This window comes from Marmota monax, unplaced genomic scaffold (genome assembly GCF_021218885.2).
Source record: "Marmota monax isolate L192 unplaced genomic scaffold, Marmota_monax_Labrador192_F-V1.1 WCK01_AAM20220418_F8-fsc00106, whole genome shotgun sequence".
Classification (NCBI taxonomy): domain Eukaryota; kingdom Metazoa; phylum Chordata; class Mammalia; order Rodentia; family Sciuridae; genus Marmota; species Marmota monax.
Genome location: NW_026695218.1, coordinates 7112096 through 7127999, shown reverse-complemented (window position 1 = coordinate 7127999; position 15904 = coordinate 7112096).

The window sequence follows — 15904 nt, the reverse complement described above, 5'->3', positions numbered from 1 at the left end:
CCTCTCTCTTTTTTAATAAAAGTTTTGTGTGGGATATGATTTTGGTGCTGTTCTGTTTCTTTTGTCCTTTTCCTTTTCTTTTCTTTTTTTTTTTTTTTTTTTTGGTACTGGGTATGAACTCAGGGGCACTCGACCACTGAACCACATCCCCAGCCCTATTTTGTATTTTATTTAGTGACAGAGTCTCACTGAGTTGCTTAGGACCTTGTTGATGAGACTGGCTTTAACTCACAATCCTCATGCCTCAGCCTCTCTAGAGTCACTGGGATTACAGGCACGTGCCACCACACTTGGCTTCTATTTCTTATTTTTGTGTGAAATTAGATTTCGTGTGACAGCATTGATGGACCTGGAGAAGGTTATGTTAAGCAAAATAAGTCAGGCTTAGAAAGATAAACTCTGAATGATCTCACTCACATGTGGAATTGAAAAAAAAACAAAAAACAAAAGCTATCTCTTAGAAGTTGAGAGTAGAATAGGGGTAACCAGAAGCTGGAGAGGGTAGTGGAAATGAAGAATGGAGAATGATTGGTTATTGGTTATGAAAGGTACAACATTACAATTAAATAGGAGAAACAAGTTCAGCATGGTAGACTGATTGGAGTTAATAATTGTGTACTGTATATTTCAAAATAACTAGAAGATAGGATTTTGAATGTTCTCACTATGAAGGAAGAAATGATAAATGTTTAAGGTGATGGATATGCTAAGTACTCTGATTGTTACACAATGTATATATGAATTGAAATATCACATTTTACCTCATAAATATGTACAAATAATTATGTGACAATCAAAAAAGAAAAAAGAAAAAGAAAAAGCAGCACATTAAAAAAAAAAAGCAAAACTAACAAGTTCAGGAAAGCTTTTCTAATTTCACAGAGCTCCCTCTTCTGTTGTTTTTGTGTAATGCCAAAATACATTCTACTGTCAGGTATATCTAAAAAGAACAAATAAAGTAAAAAATATATAAAAAATACAATGTTTGGCTTTTGGGGATTCTCTGGAACTGTTTCCCTTCCCAATTTATGTCTGGTCCTTCTATTTCCTTGTAAAATTTGGAATATACCGTTATTTAAAATAATTTATTGTTTACATGAAATTCAAATTTACCGAGCATCCTGCACTTTTATTTGCTACACCTTGCAATCCTACTTGTGAATATTTTCCATGTGCCTTGGTTTTGCTATATAGTTGTTCTGCTGTTTTTCTCTGGAGATTTTTAGAGATTGAAACACTCTGCTGCTGCTGCCATTGCCCCCTTCCCAGAATCCATCATGTAATATTCACATTTACCTGTATTCTTCCCTGTTTCCCTCCCCTCCCTGTAGGCTTCTCCTTTCCCTCAAACATATGACATTTTATATCTCCTCAGATGACCCATGTTCTTAAACCTATGTGCATATTTTCTTGTCTTATTATATTTATATAATTATACACAAAAAATTATATATATAATTAAGCATTATATATGGTTTTCTGTTAATTTTTTAAACATCACATAAACTTTTCTTCACCTTCTTTTCCTAGTCAACAACAACACTAGGAAATCCCTCCAAGTCACCTTATGGACCTTTCATTCTTTCTTTTTAATAATAACACTTAAGAGATGTCCCTGAACTCTAATTATTTTAACAACATTCTTAGTGTTGGCCTTCACTTTGCTTATAGAATTTTGTTACAAAAACATCTGCAATAAATACCCTTACATAGATCTTCACATGTGAGGGCTTTTGTTTCCTTAAGAGAGACTCCTAGGAGTACATTTTTTTGGGAGGGGTACCAGGGATTGAACTCAGGGGCACCTTGCCACTGAGCCACATCCCCAATCCTATTTTGTATTTTATTTAGAGACAAGGTCTCACTGAATTGCTTAGTGCCTTGCTGTTACTGAGGCTGGCATTGAACTTACAATCATCCTGTCTCAGCCTCCACAGCTGCTGAGATTACAAGCATGTGCCACCACTCGCGGCTCCTAGGGGTACATTTACTGGGCAACTGATTGTTGCAGAAATGAAGATTGAGTCACTCCACATTATTTTCTCTCTCTTCTAGCGTGCCTTCCCATAGAAGAGAGTGGAAAGGTTGTAAAGCCATGTTAGGAGTAGCCATACATATCATATGGCAGAAGCATTTGGCTCTGGGTAGATGATTTGTTTTCTTGCTGATGATTTGTTGCCTTGTCTCTAGCCTCGTGTCTGTAAAAGGTAGTGGTAGAAATGGGGTTTCCACTGAGACCCTCCATGGTGGGTAAAGTAATTCTTGTTGTTCTCCTCCTCCTCCTCCCCCTCCTTCTCCTTCTTTATACTGTGGATTGAACCCAGGGCCCTGCACATGCTAAGGCAAAAGCTCTATCATGATCTACATCCCCAGTCCTGTCAGAAATTCTTAAGACAGTATTCTAAAGTGAATATATTTTCATTAAAACATGCTAGCATATAGATTCTTTTGGTTAAAACAAAGAACTTTGATCAATTTCAGCTGTGACTGCAGGCAGTGATACCTCAGGAAGGTGGTTGTGCTTATCCATTCTGTGGCAATTGATTGCAGTCCAAAGCTGTGACAATATATTTAACATTAGGGGATGGGTTGCTGGTAGTGCATCATACATGGGGTGACCGATTATTTTACCTGTTGTCTGTGCTTACCTGGAGAGAAGTAAATACGAACTGCTTGCTGCAATAGACCATGTGAAGGGAAGAAGGAATACAAAGGTTGCAACTTGGGATGGTTATTTTTAATAGTGCCCAAAGAAAATGAAAGTTTAGAATTTTAAATTCTTCTTCAAGGTTTGGTTAGAGAACCAGAAAGTTCCCATGACTGCCCTAAAAGAGTCTCTTCAAGTAGTCCTACATGGCTGAGGTTAACTAGGTTGCTAGATTAACATAGATTGAATCCATAATTCAATCCATATCAGTTGCCTGATATTTTAGGTAAAAGTTAAGGCACTGATTGGGAAAGATGGTAGGTACCATGGAATTAGAATGGGGAAATTTGGGAGGATCTGGCTAATATAAAGTACTTCAAACCTCACTGAGCCTCTCTTGATAGTACAAACCCTCCCACACCACCTCACCCCACCTGATGTGCCTATTCCTGTACCTTCACCTGAGATGGTTTTCTTGAAAGTGGATACTAATTCCCATACACTTCTTATTTTCTATTCTATAAAAATATATAAGTAGAGTCATATTATCCCATTTCCTAGGGATGATTTGTAAAGCCAAACCTTACTTAGCAAAGGAATTGCAGCATCTTTCCAATTTATTTCCACAAGGTATGAATAACATATGCGCACACAGAGTCCAAGAGATAATGAGCACACTTTTATATTTAATTTATTTAATTTTTAGGGTCTAATTGTTTGGCAGTTGATTGAAATTTGGTGTGGCCTATGTAACAGGAAGTTGAGAAACCAGAAATTCATATCAGAAACATTCTTGCCTGATTGCTATGGCCAGTGTTTTGAGGATTATGTTAACTAGGAGTGGTGAGAGTAGCAGACTTGTCTTGTTCCTGATTTTAGAGGAAATGCTCTTCAGTATGATGTTGGCTTTGTGCTTGTCATAAATAGACTTTTCCTTCAGTCTCTAGCTTCTCCAGAGTTTTTAATATGAATGGGTGCTGGATTTTATCAAAGGCCTTTTCTGCATCTATTGTGATGATCATGTGGTTCTTGTCCTTAATTTTATTTTATTTACTTTTTTGGTACCAGAGATTTAACCCAGGAGTGCTTAACCACTGACCTATGTCCCCAGCCTTTTTTTTTTTTTTTGAGACAGGTTCTAAGTTGCTAAGAGCCTCACTAAGTTGCTGAGGCTGGTCTCAAACTTGTGATACTCCTGTTTCAGCTTCCCAAGTCGTAGGGATTACAGGAATGCGCCCACCATATCTGGCTCCTTAATTCTGTTTAAGTGGTGAATTACATTTATTGATTTGAGTATGTTAACCATCTTTGAATCCCTAGAATGAAATCCATTTGATCATGGTGTATTATCTTTTTGATATGTTTTCAAATCCAATTGGCTACTATTTTATTAATGATTTTTGCATCTATGTTTATCAGGAATATTGGTCTATAGTTTTCTGTCCTTGATGCATCTTTGTCTAGGTATCAGGGTTATACTGGTGAATGTTTTGGGGAGTGTTCCTCCTTTTAAGTGTAATGGAATAATTTAAGAAAATGGTGTTTATTCTTCTATAAAGGTCTTATAGAATTCAGTTGAGAACCCATCTGGTCTCAGGCTTTTCTTTTTTGGAAGATTTTAAATTGCTACTTCAATTTCATTAATTGATATTGGTCTGTTTAGGTTTTCTATATCTTCCTGATTCAATTTGGGAAGTCATATGTGTCTAGAAATGTCTTCCAGATTATTGGGATGTAAATTTTCAAAATAGGTTCTGATACTTCTCTAGATTTCAGAAGGGTCTGTGGTGATATCTCCTTTTTCCACCTCTGATTATGTTGATTTTGGTCTTTCCTCTTCCTTTTGGTTAGTTTGGATTTGTCAATCTTATTTATCTTTTCAAAAAAACCAACTCTTTGTTGCATTGATCCTGTGTATTGTTTTCTTATTCTTAATTTCACTGATTTTGACTCTGATCTAATTATTTCCTGTCTTCTACTGGTTTTGAATTAGTTTATTCTTCTTTTTCTAAGACCTTGAGGTAGAACATAAGCTTATTTATTTAATATCTATTTTTTAAAATGTAATCTCTCTGTGCTATTAATTTTCCTCTTAGAACTGTGAAGTGTGGATTTTTCACTTACCCCCTCCCTTCCTAAATAAATCACCTGAAAAGACTCAGAATATTCCTTTCATTATGGCATAGAAAAGTAAAAATGTAAAATGAAAGAATGGATGAGGGATTCTGCTTTTGAAATGCATTCATTGACTTCAATAAGATGAACATATCTTACAGTGGCAGAGGCCTTAGAGTGGCATTTAACCCTGGAGAAAAGTTGAACTTGGCTAAATAATAGGCAGCAGGGCCACAGTGGTAATCAGAATAGCTTGGCCCATAGGAAACTTTGATGTAGTTCACATGGGGTACTCAGGGCCAAAATAGTCCACTAAGTTTCTACCTATTAAATTTTAAAACTAGAAAAAAATTTTACGTGTATGAACGGAGTTCTGACTTAAGTTATCATAATGAAAAGTCATGGCCTCTCACCCTCTTTTCCATTTCTGAGTTAATTCAATGTCCCAGGATTCCCCTGAATGAAGGAGCAATCAGGACCTTTAAGGAAGGACCCTGTGATACACACTAGTATTCTTAGTCTTTCCTAAAGGGACTCATGCCTGTTTATTATGATAATTGAACCTGGTGAAAGAGAAATACCCAGAACTCTCAGGAATGATTAGTTACTGGCTCTGAACCAAGTTTGATTCCCAAGGACTCTGAATTCCACTGTGTTTCATCATTGAAGGTGGGATTTATGAGAGCTAGCACTGTTCTCACAGTAGCTTTCAGTGAGTTTTCAAATATATCCTGTGTTTATTTTCCTAGTTTTTGAGTTTATAGTTGAAGCTGAGATTTCAGCTACTGATAGAGAAATATACATTTCTCCCTGGCCCATAGAATCATGTCTAACACAGCAGAAGGGGCTAAATAGAAGTATTTGGAGATTCCCTGCCCTACTGAAAATTATGAACTAAAGAAAATTATTCCAGATGAGATTGTTGTGTGTGTTTGTGGACTGAGTGGGGAAGATCTGCCCTCAGTGTCGGCTGGCAACTTCTAATCAGCTGGGGGTCTGAATAGAATAAAAACAAACAAAAAAAATGATTTCCTCTTTTTCTCCAGGAGTTGGGGTACTCTTTTTCTTTCCCTGGACATCAGATCTTACCTTTAAACTGTATAACTTACACTAGCAGATTCCAGGTTCCTCAGGCCTTTGGCTTATAGTTGAAAGTTATCCCATCAGTTTCCCTGGTATTGATGCCTTCCAACTTTGTCTGAGCTACACTACACCAGCATCCTTGGGTCTTCAGTCTGTTGTGGGGCTTGTCAGCCTCCATAACCACATAAGTCCGTTTCCCTAATGAATGTCCTATCATCTCTATTTATCCTATTGGTCTGTCTTTCTAGAGAACACCAACTAGTAAACTGACTGAGAAAATAACAAGGCAATGCATTGGTACACAACAAAATTGCTGGTCTTATCATGTAACTTTTCACTCAGAACATCTGGGTTTATAGAATGGTTAAATGGCCTATTAAGACTCAGTTACTGAGCCAACTGGGAGACAACCAAGGAAGTCAGGGGAGGGGGAATGGGTGCTGTACAAGTTCTGAAATATATACAGTGCTCTTTCTCCTGCATTCAAAACTCATGGTTCTGGGAACTAAAGAAATGGAAGTTGAATGTTACTTTTCAATATTATATCAATGATCCATTAGCAAAGTGTTTGCTTCCTCTTCTTTGAATTTTTGGTTCTTTTGATTTAGAGTTCTCTGTAACCAAAGAATTAATGTTTCTGCAATTGGACACAAGGTCTTCATGGAACTGGAAGCTGAATTTGTCACCTGATCATTTTGAACTCCTCATATACCTGGATTAACAGGCCTAAAAGGTAGTTTCTATTTGGCTGGGGTAATAGATCCTGATTATCAAAGGGAAATATAAATATTGCTACAAATACTTGAGTGAAGGATGAATATATCTGGAACATAGGTGATCTTCTGGGACACTTCCTAGGAATGGCATATCTAGTCATAAAATTTTATGAAAGACTATAGCAATACCACATAAATAAGAGTTGAAGTTTTTGGTCAACAAATGGGTAAAAGACCTAACTCATTGAGTTGCAGAGAAAGAAAAGGGAACATGGAATAGGAATAGTATTATAGTAATGTTCTATAATTTGTGCCCAGCTGCAGAAATGGGGACTCTTGGAACCATCTTATTGTTCCTTTTATTACACATATGCATATGTAATTAGATAATCTAGTTTGAAACATATATTTTAACTTTCTTTGTAAGTTTCTTCTATTACTTTTATAAGGTAGATATTTTGGTAATCTGATTAATATGTTAAAACCAACAATTTATTAACTTTCACAATTCTGTGAATTGCCTGAGTAGTTCTGATTTGCATGATGAGTTAGATTACATCTTTCCAGTAAATTTCTTTTAAATTTTTTTTTCTGTAGTTGCAGATGAACTGAATGCCTTTATTTGATTTGTTTATTTTTATGTGGTGCTGAGGATCAAACCCAGTGCCTCATGCATGTTAGGCAAATGCTCTGTCACTGAGCTACGGCCCCAGCCCTAAATTTCTTTTTTAAATTAAGTTTATCCAAGAACTCTCTCCTCCTCCTCCTTCTCCTTCTCCTCCTCCTCCTTCTCCTCCTCCTCCTCCTCCTCCTCCTCTTCCTTCTCTTTCTTCTCCTTCTTCAAATGGGGATTTAACCCAGGGTGCTCAACCACCTCAACATGCAAAGCACATGTTTTATTTATTTTATTTATTTTATTTTGAGGATCTCTCTAAGTTGCTTAGTGCCTTGGTAAATTGCTGAGGCTGGCTTTGAATTTAGGATCATCCTGCCCCAGCTTCCTAAGCCTCTGGGATTACAGGTGTGGACCACCATGCCCAGCCCTGAGGAGTCACTTCTATTGCATATAACCAAAGAATGCTGATATAGAAATTGATACCTGATAATGAGTTCCAAGCAAATGGTCCTCAAAATGTGAGATATTTGGAATTGACCATCAGACTGGATAATTCAAAAGACAGTGAGACTTCAATTTATGTTTGGGGAGAGAAGAGTAATAGCCCATGGAACCCAGTGGAGAAACTATAGAGTTCTAGGGAACTGGGGAGCAGGTGTCTACAATGTACTCCAGAGCATGCTCAACTGGTTATCTTAACAAAGTGATGCTGGTGGCAGGGTTAGATACTCTATGTGAGCTAAAATTTATGGACTTCCCTTCACTAAGTTAGATCTGGTTACTTCCTCTGTTAAGCACCTAGTTGCTGACAAGAGCTGTAAGCCAGCTTTAGAGGAGTGAGTTAAGGACATGGGCCCCTTATGTCATGGAAGAGACAGTTATTTCATATTCATAGGAATAGGAAGTTTTTATCTATTCCATGTTGTCCTTATCAGTTTATATTATGTCTATTGATTTCTCTATATATACACAGGCATGGGCACACATGTATGTACATATATAAGACTAAATTTCTCTTTACATATGCCATATATTAACTTTTATAACTTTTTTCTGATTACAAAAATGAAGCTATTAATGGATTAGTTTAGCCATCAGTGGAAATGATTCATCCTAGGGAGGATTTGCCACCAGGAGTCAACTGCAAGTCATAATCAGCTTCCCCTCCACCTACTCAAACACCTGGAGATGCACTTCATTTTCCGCCTACTTATTGTCCCCAGGAGCCAGCTGGGAGAGGAAATCAAAAGTTCTTCAGTAGGCAGACATCTATATCAGCTCCAGGGGAAACTAAATTTATTCCACATTCTATTTAGAATCTTTCAACTAGCCAATACAATTTGATCTCCATTCATTTCATTCAATAATGTTTACCCAGCACCTCCTTTCCTTAAATGTCGGAGACTATTTTAGATGCTAGATGTACAGTAGTACCTAAAGAAGACAAACTCTTCTCTCATGGATCTTGCATTCTAGTGGAGGGGGGGGGGTGATAAACAATAAATAAATAAGTGTTGGGTTGTGATAAGTGCTAAGAAGAAAAATAGAGCTTGGGTTGGGGCATGGATGTACTGGGTTATCACAGAAGGCCTCTCTGATAGAGCAAGCAGAGACTCTGTGGAGGTTATGTTCCAGGTAGTGAGAAAAGCCAGTTTAAGGGCCCTGAGGTGGGAATGTGCTTTGCATGTTGAGGGACAGTAAGGAGATCAGCATGGATGGAATGGAGTAAGCAAGGGGGTTGGGCAGTTTATACCTAAGTGGAAAACAGATTACGTAGGCTCTTACAGGCCAGGAAACTATGGATTTTGGATTTTCTTATGAGTGCATTTGAAAGTCCTTTCAGGGTTTTGAATACAGACATGAACTGTTCTAATTAATGATTTAACCATATTACTCTTGCTCCCCTGTAGGAAATGATCTTTGATGGAAACCAGTTCCATGCCCCTAAGTCTTTTCATCCTCAACCACAATCTGAACATGTAAGCTCCTCCCATTTCCTCTCTGCAGGACCTATTTCTGCAAGTTTTCCTCTCTGGCTCATCTTCCATTGCTGACATAATTCCTCCAAATCTGTCCTGCAATTGTAGACAAACTTCCCTGTCCCTACAACCTCTAGCCTCCTCCCATCCTTAACTGACATCTGTCTTGCTCCTTTGAACATGATTGTCATTGCAGGGGAAATTGATACTTTTCCAAGTTGGGCTGTGCTTGCTCCTACTGTCTCACTAGAAGCTTCTACACTGTATGGTTCAGTGGTAAGGAGCATAGATTTTGCAGCCAGACAGAAGAGACTTGCCTTTAACACCCCTTCTTACTGATGGGACTATTTTGGGGAAATTATTTGACTTATCTGAACTTTATTTCCTTGTCTGTGAAATGCACTGATGAATTGTGAAGGCAAGAGGAGGCAATACTTGTAAATACCCATGATAGTGCCTAGCACTGAAGAAAACAGTCTTCTTTTTCTTCCTGTTCCTTTGATATCTATATGGCCTGTGTCACCTATCTGAATAGGGAGCAGCATCTAACTCATCTTCTCTATATCCAGATAGTGTGTCCATCTTGAATGATCTATTTTTGGAACTCATTCTTATAGCCACACATTGGTCTTTGAAAACCCTAATATTTTAGACATCTGGAGGGACTGGTAGGGGTGACATGCTGTAGGAGCCATAGCTGGGAGGCACCTTCACTTTTTCAGGAATGGCAGGGTTTTTTGCCAATTTACATGCAAAGACCTAAGGAGAAGAACGGAAAACAATAAACAAAAAACCTCCAGTATTTTAGTCTTTAGTCAGAACCTCCTCTCTCCCTCCTCATTCCTTTATGCTATTTCTTTTTCCCCTTAGAGATATGTTGTGCACTCTGGTCTCCACATGCCCCTTCTCCAAATTTGACAGCTCTATCCCTGGGTTCCACCTCCTTCTCTATATGGCCTAGGCTTCATTCTTTGGATCAGTAAGAGGTTTTGGCTTCAAGCAATAGAAACTGACTTTGGCTAGCTTCAGCAGAAAAGGATCCTGCTGGAAGGATGTCATGGAACTCCTATACAGTGGGAAAGCTGGAAATCAGATATTAGGTTTACCACTTAGCAAATAATATTTATTTCCTTTCTTGTGTCAACCTTCATAGGAGAAATAACATTGGATTTTCCTGTGTGATTTTCTTTGGCCAGTGACATGTGGGAAGAAGTAGCAGTGTGCTTACAGCCTCAAGCAGCATTGGTGTTCCTACTCACTTCTGACCTCTGTTATGGAAGGAGCATTTTCTGGGTAACCAGAAATGAAAGACTTGTGGAGTAGAGTCACTCCAGCCAACTCACATATGTAGTCTGAAACAGATTTCCCCAGGCAAGTGACCAGCATAGGAGTAAGAAACAATGCTTTTTATTATAGGTCACTGAGCTATTGTGATTATTTGTTGCAGAGTACTAAGTATCAGTAGGTGCAAGAACTAAGGAAGACTGGGGAGTGGTACTCATAATTAAAGCCATGCCATAGCAACCAGTTGGTGAGAATAACTCATATTACTCTTGCATTGAGGGACACAAATGTTCAAACTATACCAATTATGAATTAATAGCTTTGACAATCCTCATACACAGGATTGGTGTGACTCCTTTGCTTCTTTGATTGTTACTTCTGCTGGACTCTAATTTCTGGCACTAGGAAAATGTTCTGAGCCAGTGCTTTTCAAACTTTAATGTACCCATAAATCATCTGGGATCTTGTTACAATTTGGATTCATTAAATCTGACTGGGCCCCAAAAGTCTACATTTCTAATTGTCCCAAGTAATGTCAATAGGACTGGTTCCCAGACCATGCTTTGAAACCAAGATTTGAAGAGCTCCTGCTTTACCCCTTGAGAGTCAAAGTCAATAGATGGGAATGTCCAAAGTGAATTAAATCTAGGTCATATGTACAGGCTCTGGCAACTAGGAGATTCTGAAGTGCGTGGGGAAGTACCATATCCCACTAGTGCTGTACAATGGGAAATAAGAACATACAGAGTCTGAACAGCCAAAAAATTGACAAATTTCTACTCTAGACCCTCTAAATCACTCCAATCTTTCTCTTCCACTTGATCTTTCCATTGACTTTGTTTTGTAACTTCTCTTCTTAGATCACTTCTTTGGTTATCTTCTCCACGCCTACAACATTAATTCATTTAGTTGTATTTTCTGAGTTCTCATAATATGCTAGTCATTAGTGATAAATTAGTAGAAAAGAATGACAAAGATGCTACCCTCATGTGGCTTATATTCTAGTAGAAAGAAATAGAACAAAATTAAGAGTAAACCCAGAGTGTTAAATGTGCTATGAAGAAAATGTCATGCTATGCAACTGGGGGCTGCTCACTTCAGTTAAAGAAGCTAAAATACGAATTACAAGCCAAGAGAATGGCTGTAAGGGGAATGTTCAAGGACATAAAGGAGGCCAGTGCAACTGGTGTTACTGAGTAAGTAGGAGAGAAGTGCCAAATTAGGTTGGAGAAGTAGGCAAAAACCAAGAATGCAGGCTATGCTAAAGAATTTAGATTTTATTCTGCACACAACTGGTAGGACTGATGGATATTTAAGTAACAGCAAAAGTGAATCCATTTGTATTTTGAGAGGTCATTTAGGCTATTGAGGGAAGAATGGATTGTAAGGGCAGGAATGGGGGGCAGGGGACCAAGGAAGAGACCACCAGTGGTCCAGGCAAGAGATTCTTGTGGCCTGCTAGGGAATGCCTACCAGGAGAAAGAGAAATTAAGGTGTATTTGAGATATATTTGCTAGATTAAAGGAATCTAGTCACCCTCATGTGGCTTATATTTCTCAGTACAGCACCAGTCTATGTTTAGACTGGTGCTGTACTGAGTAATAGTACCTTCCCTTCTCAGGGGTGTTCTCAGTGATTCATTAACATTTCTATACCTCCCTAACCTTAGTAAACATTCTACTCTACCTGCCCTGCACTCTCAATAGCTGATCTCCTTTGATATTTCACAGAGAAAAGAGAGTTGATCTTATATTATTACTGTGTATGAGGATTGTCAAAGTTATTAATTCATAATTGGTATAGTTTGAACATTTGTGTCCCTCAATGCATGTATGGAAATTTTAACACAAAGTGATGATATTAGGAGGTGGAGGTTTTGGAAAATAATTAGTTCTCTTATAAAAGAGGACCAGCAGAGCTCCCTCATCCCTTTAACCATGTGAAGTTACAGTGACATAAACACAGTCAATGAGGAAACATTGATACCTTGATCATGGACTTCCCCTCCTCCAGAACTGTGAGAAATATATTTGTGTTGTTTATAAGCTATCTAATCTGTGGTCTTTTGTTGCAGCAACCCAAAAGACTAAGAAAATAATTTTATGAATGGCTTCATGAAAAAAATCCCCAAGATGGTTCTAGGAATCCAATGGAAGCAAACCTAGATACTGTGATTTCTGCTGATCAAACTCAATCCTCTAAAAGGAGGAAGGTGTCATCCAATTTCTGTTACTTTAGCTTCTGGCAAAGTGACTGGCACTTGGTTTCTGCACAATAAATATTGGTTGAGTATGAGAGATTGAACATACAGATAATGACCAAACTATATATAAAGGTAAAATTCTGACTCACAACCTGCAGCAATTTCCAGGAAGTTAGCCCAATGTTATGGTTTGGACGTGAGGTATGTCCTAAAAGCTCACATGTGAGACAATGCAAGAAGGTTCAGAGGAGCAATGATTGGGTTGTGAGAGTCTTAACCCAATCAGAGAATTAATACCCTGATAGCGATTATCTGCATTTCATCTATCATAGGCAGTGGCTCGTTTTGATGGCTCCCGTCACTGCTGTTTTTTTCCATGCTCTCAGAATGTTCTGGCTTAATGGTTTGTGGAGTGTGGTGACTGAGATTGGAGGTTCCTGACTGCTTCATGGCTGTGGCATGCCTGCTGCCTGGGAATATTTCTGTGCAAGGATACAGGATGCCCAGTTGTAATGGTGACACAGCAAAGAGGCTCTGTGCCAGAGTCTTATCAGTCTCGACCTTGACCTCAGGCACATAGCTTCCAGGGATAGAGAAATTCTGAGCTTGAGGAGACAACCACAATGTTTCACCAGCTGCTACTTCTGAGTCCACCTGCTTAATGGTAACTTTAGACAATGGGTTTCTTGAAGTGCTGCAGGAAGCTCCAAGCATTGCAACAATGAAATAGCTACAAGAATGTTTCTAGCCCTATAACTTTCTAGTGCACAAAGAACAATGCCTCTGTAGTCCTTAACCTCTTGATTATGAGACCCTATATAAATAAACGTGCTAGGCCAGCTCTACAGTCACTGTTTCTCCATCAGAGTGCAGTGTTCCATCTGATCCTACCTTTTCCTCAATCTCTCTCTGTATTTTCCTTAATCCCCCATCATCCCTTGCTGGTTTCTAGGGTTCAGTTGTGCAGGTCACGGCAAGGGTTGTCAGAGACCCTTTCCCTGGGTTGCTTTTAGCATAGTTCCCATAAGTGGAAGTTTCATAATGTTTTTATGCCTACATTAATAATAATCTCCCAATTCATCAGCTCTAATATTTCTTCATATGGGACCTCATCTCTTCTTTGCCTTCAGGTATTGGTGATATTAAAATTATTTAACATCTGGAATGGGAAGGACATGGGCTAAGATATTCAAGATATACCAGGCATTTGCCCTTTAGTTTTTAGATCCTAAGGAGATTTGGGCAACAGAAGGTAATAGGGTTGGAGAGTGAAAGAGTATTTTTTTCTGTGCTCCTCTCATAAAAGAGATTTTATCATTTTAAATAGCTTTTATTTATTCCTTCATTGGGCAAATATTGAGGACAACTCCATGGCAGGCATAGTTCTGGGTGTTACAGTTAATGCTATGAAACAGGCTCTCTGCTTTTGTGAAGCTTATATTCTAGTGGGTGTAGACAAAATAGATAAACACATGGAATGTTGGTTAATGATAGATATATAAATAAGAATCAAGCAGAGAAGTAGGCTGGAGTATGATGGAGAATATAGAGATAGATATCTTACTTACATCTTAGATGGGTGATCAGAGAAGACCTCTGAATTTGATCAGAAATCTTAATGAAATAAAAGAGGGAATAATGGGTATGTAGGAATAACGAATTTGAAGGCCCTGTAGGGGTGGTGCATGTGCTCCAGTCTTAGATTTTTTTAAAAATTTATTTTTCAGTTAGTTGGACACAATACCTTTATTTATTTATTTTTATGTGGTGCTGAGGATGGAACCCAGGGCCTTGCACATGCTAGGCAAGTGCTCTACTGCTGAGCCCCAACCCCAGCCTTTTAGATTTTTAATGGGCCAGTTTCTTAATTTTTTCCTTAAATCTGCCCTTTGCCTTGTAGTTGAACTTCAAAACCCTAATTAAGATATCTTTCTTCTGTAATAGATTTTTGCTTCCATCACCTCTGTTTATTCAGAAGGGGAGAGAGAGAGAGAGAGAGAGAGAGAGAGAGAGAGAGAGAGAGAGAATAAGAGGATGAGGAAGATGAGGAAGAAGGGGAGGAAGAGTTGATAGAGAGGGAGGAGAACTAAGAAGAAGAAAGAGGATGAATAAGAGGAGGAGGAGGAAGAAAGGGTGGCAACAATGATAGAGGAGAAGAAAGGGAGAACATAATGGTGTCACTCTTTCATGTCTCTTGGCACCTACATGAAGAAAGAGCTGCACTATGAGTAAGGCAGGTCCAATCTGAGTAGCTCCTTGGGTCTGTATGTAGATTAGACATAAGGCAGTAGGAATCGACTTTATTTTGGGTTGTCTGACTCCAAGTTTTTATGTATATAAATAATACCAAAATACATTTAGGTGCATTCCTGCTATGGGAGGTGAAAATTGGGAACCCAAATCATGTGTAAGTCCCAGAATCAGGACCCTCTGTTCAAATTGTATGGATAGGTCCTATCCTCCCCATGGGTCTCGACCTATCTTTTTCTAATTCTCTGGGCTTCTGCCTTGACAGATAACTATTATAAATAATGGTAATTTTCCCTTCAGAGCACATCAGACCCTAATTTATGCTTACCATTTTTAGCTAGAGTCTTTTGCCATAATCTTAGGCAGTATAAAAACTCTATCTATCTATCTATCTATCTATCTATCTATCTATCTATCTATCTATCTACATTTGGGCCAGAGATGGAATTATGCAGTGAGTTTTGAGTGATAAAAGTGTATGTGTTGGGCCTGGGGTTGTGGCTCAGTGGTATAGCACTTGCCTAGCATGTGTGAGGCATTGTGTTCAATGATCCTCAGTGCCATATAAAAATAAATAAAATAAAGGTATTGTGTCCATCTACAACTAAAAAAAAAGTTTCAAAAAAAGTGTATGTGTTTCAAAAAAAGTGTATGGGGGAGCAGTTTCTGATGCCTCCAAAACTCTCTACCATATCTTTCCCCGAGAGGATCTCAAACGTATGTCTAAATGGCTCTGAGAGCAAATGGAGCCAAGAAACGAAAAGATACATGGTACTCAGAATCAACATCCCAGATAAACAGGAATGTCTGAATATTGATTTGGGCAAGAGTTGAACCTCCCAAGGGGGTAACACAGGTAATAGGAAGAGTCTGAATGACAAGGCCTGGGTTGTCAGATTGCTCTGTACTTCACTGACTGAGAACTCTCTGCTGCTATCCTTTGGCAACTCCATCTTAACACCTACTGCTATGAGTACCAGAGGAAAGACCAACCAGGGCACTTACTTGGCC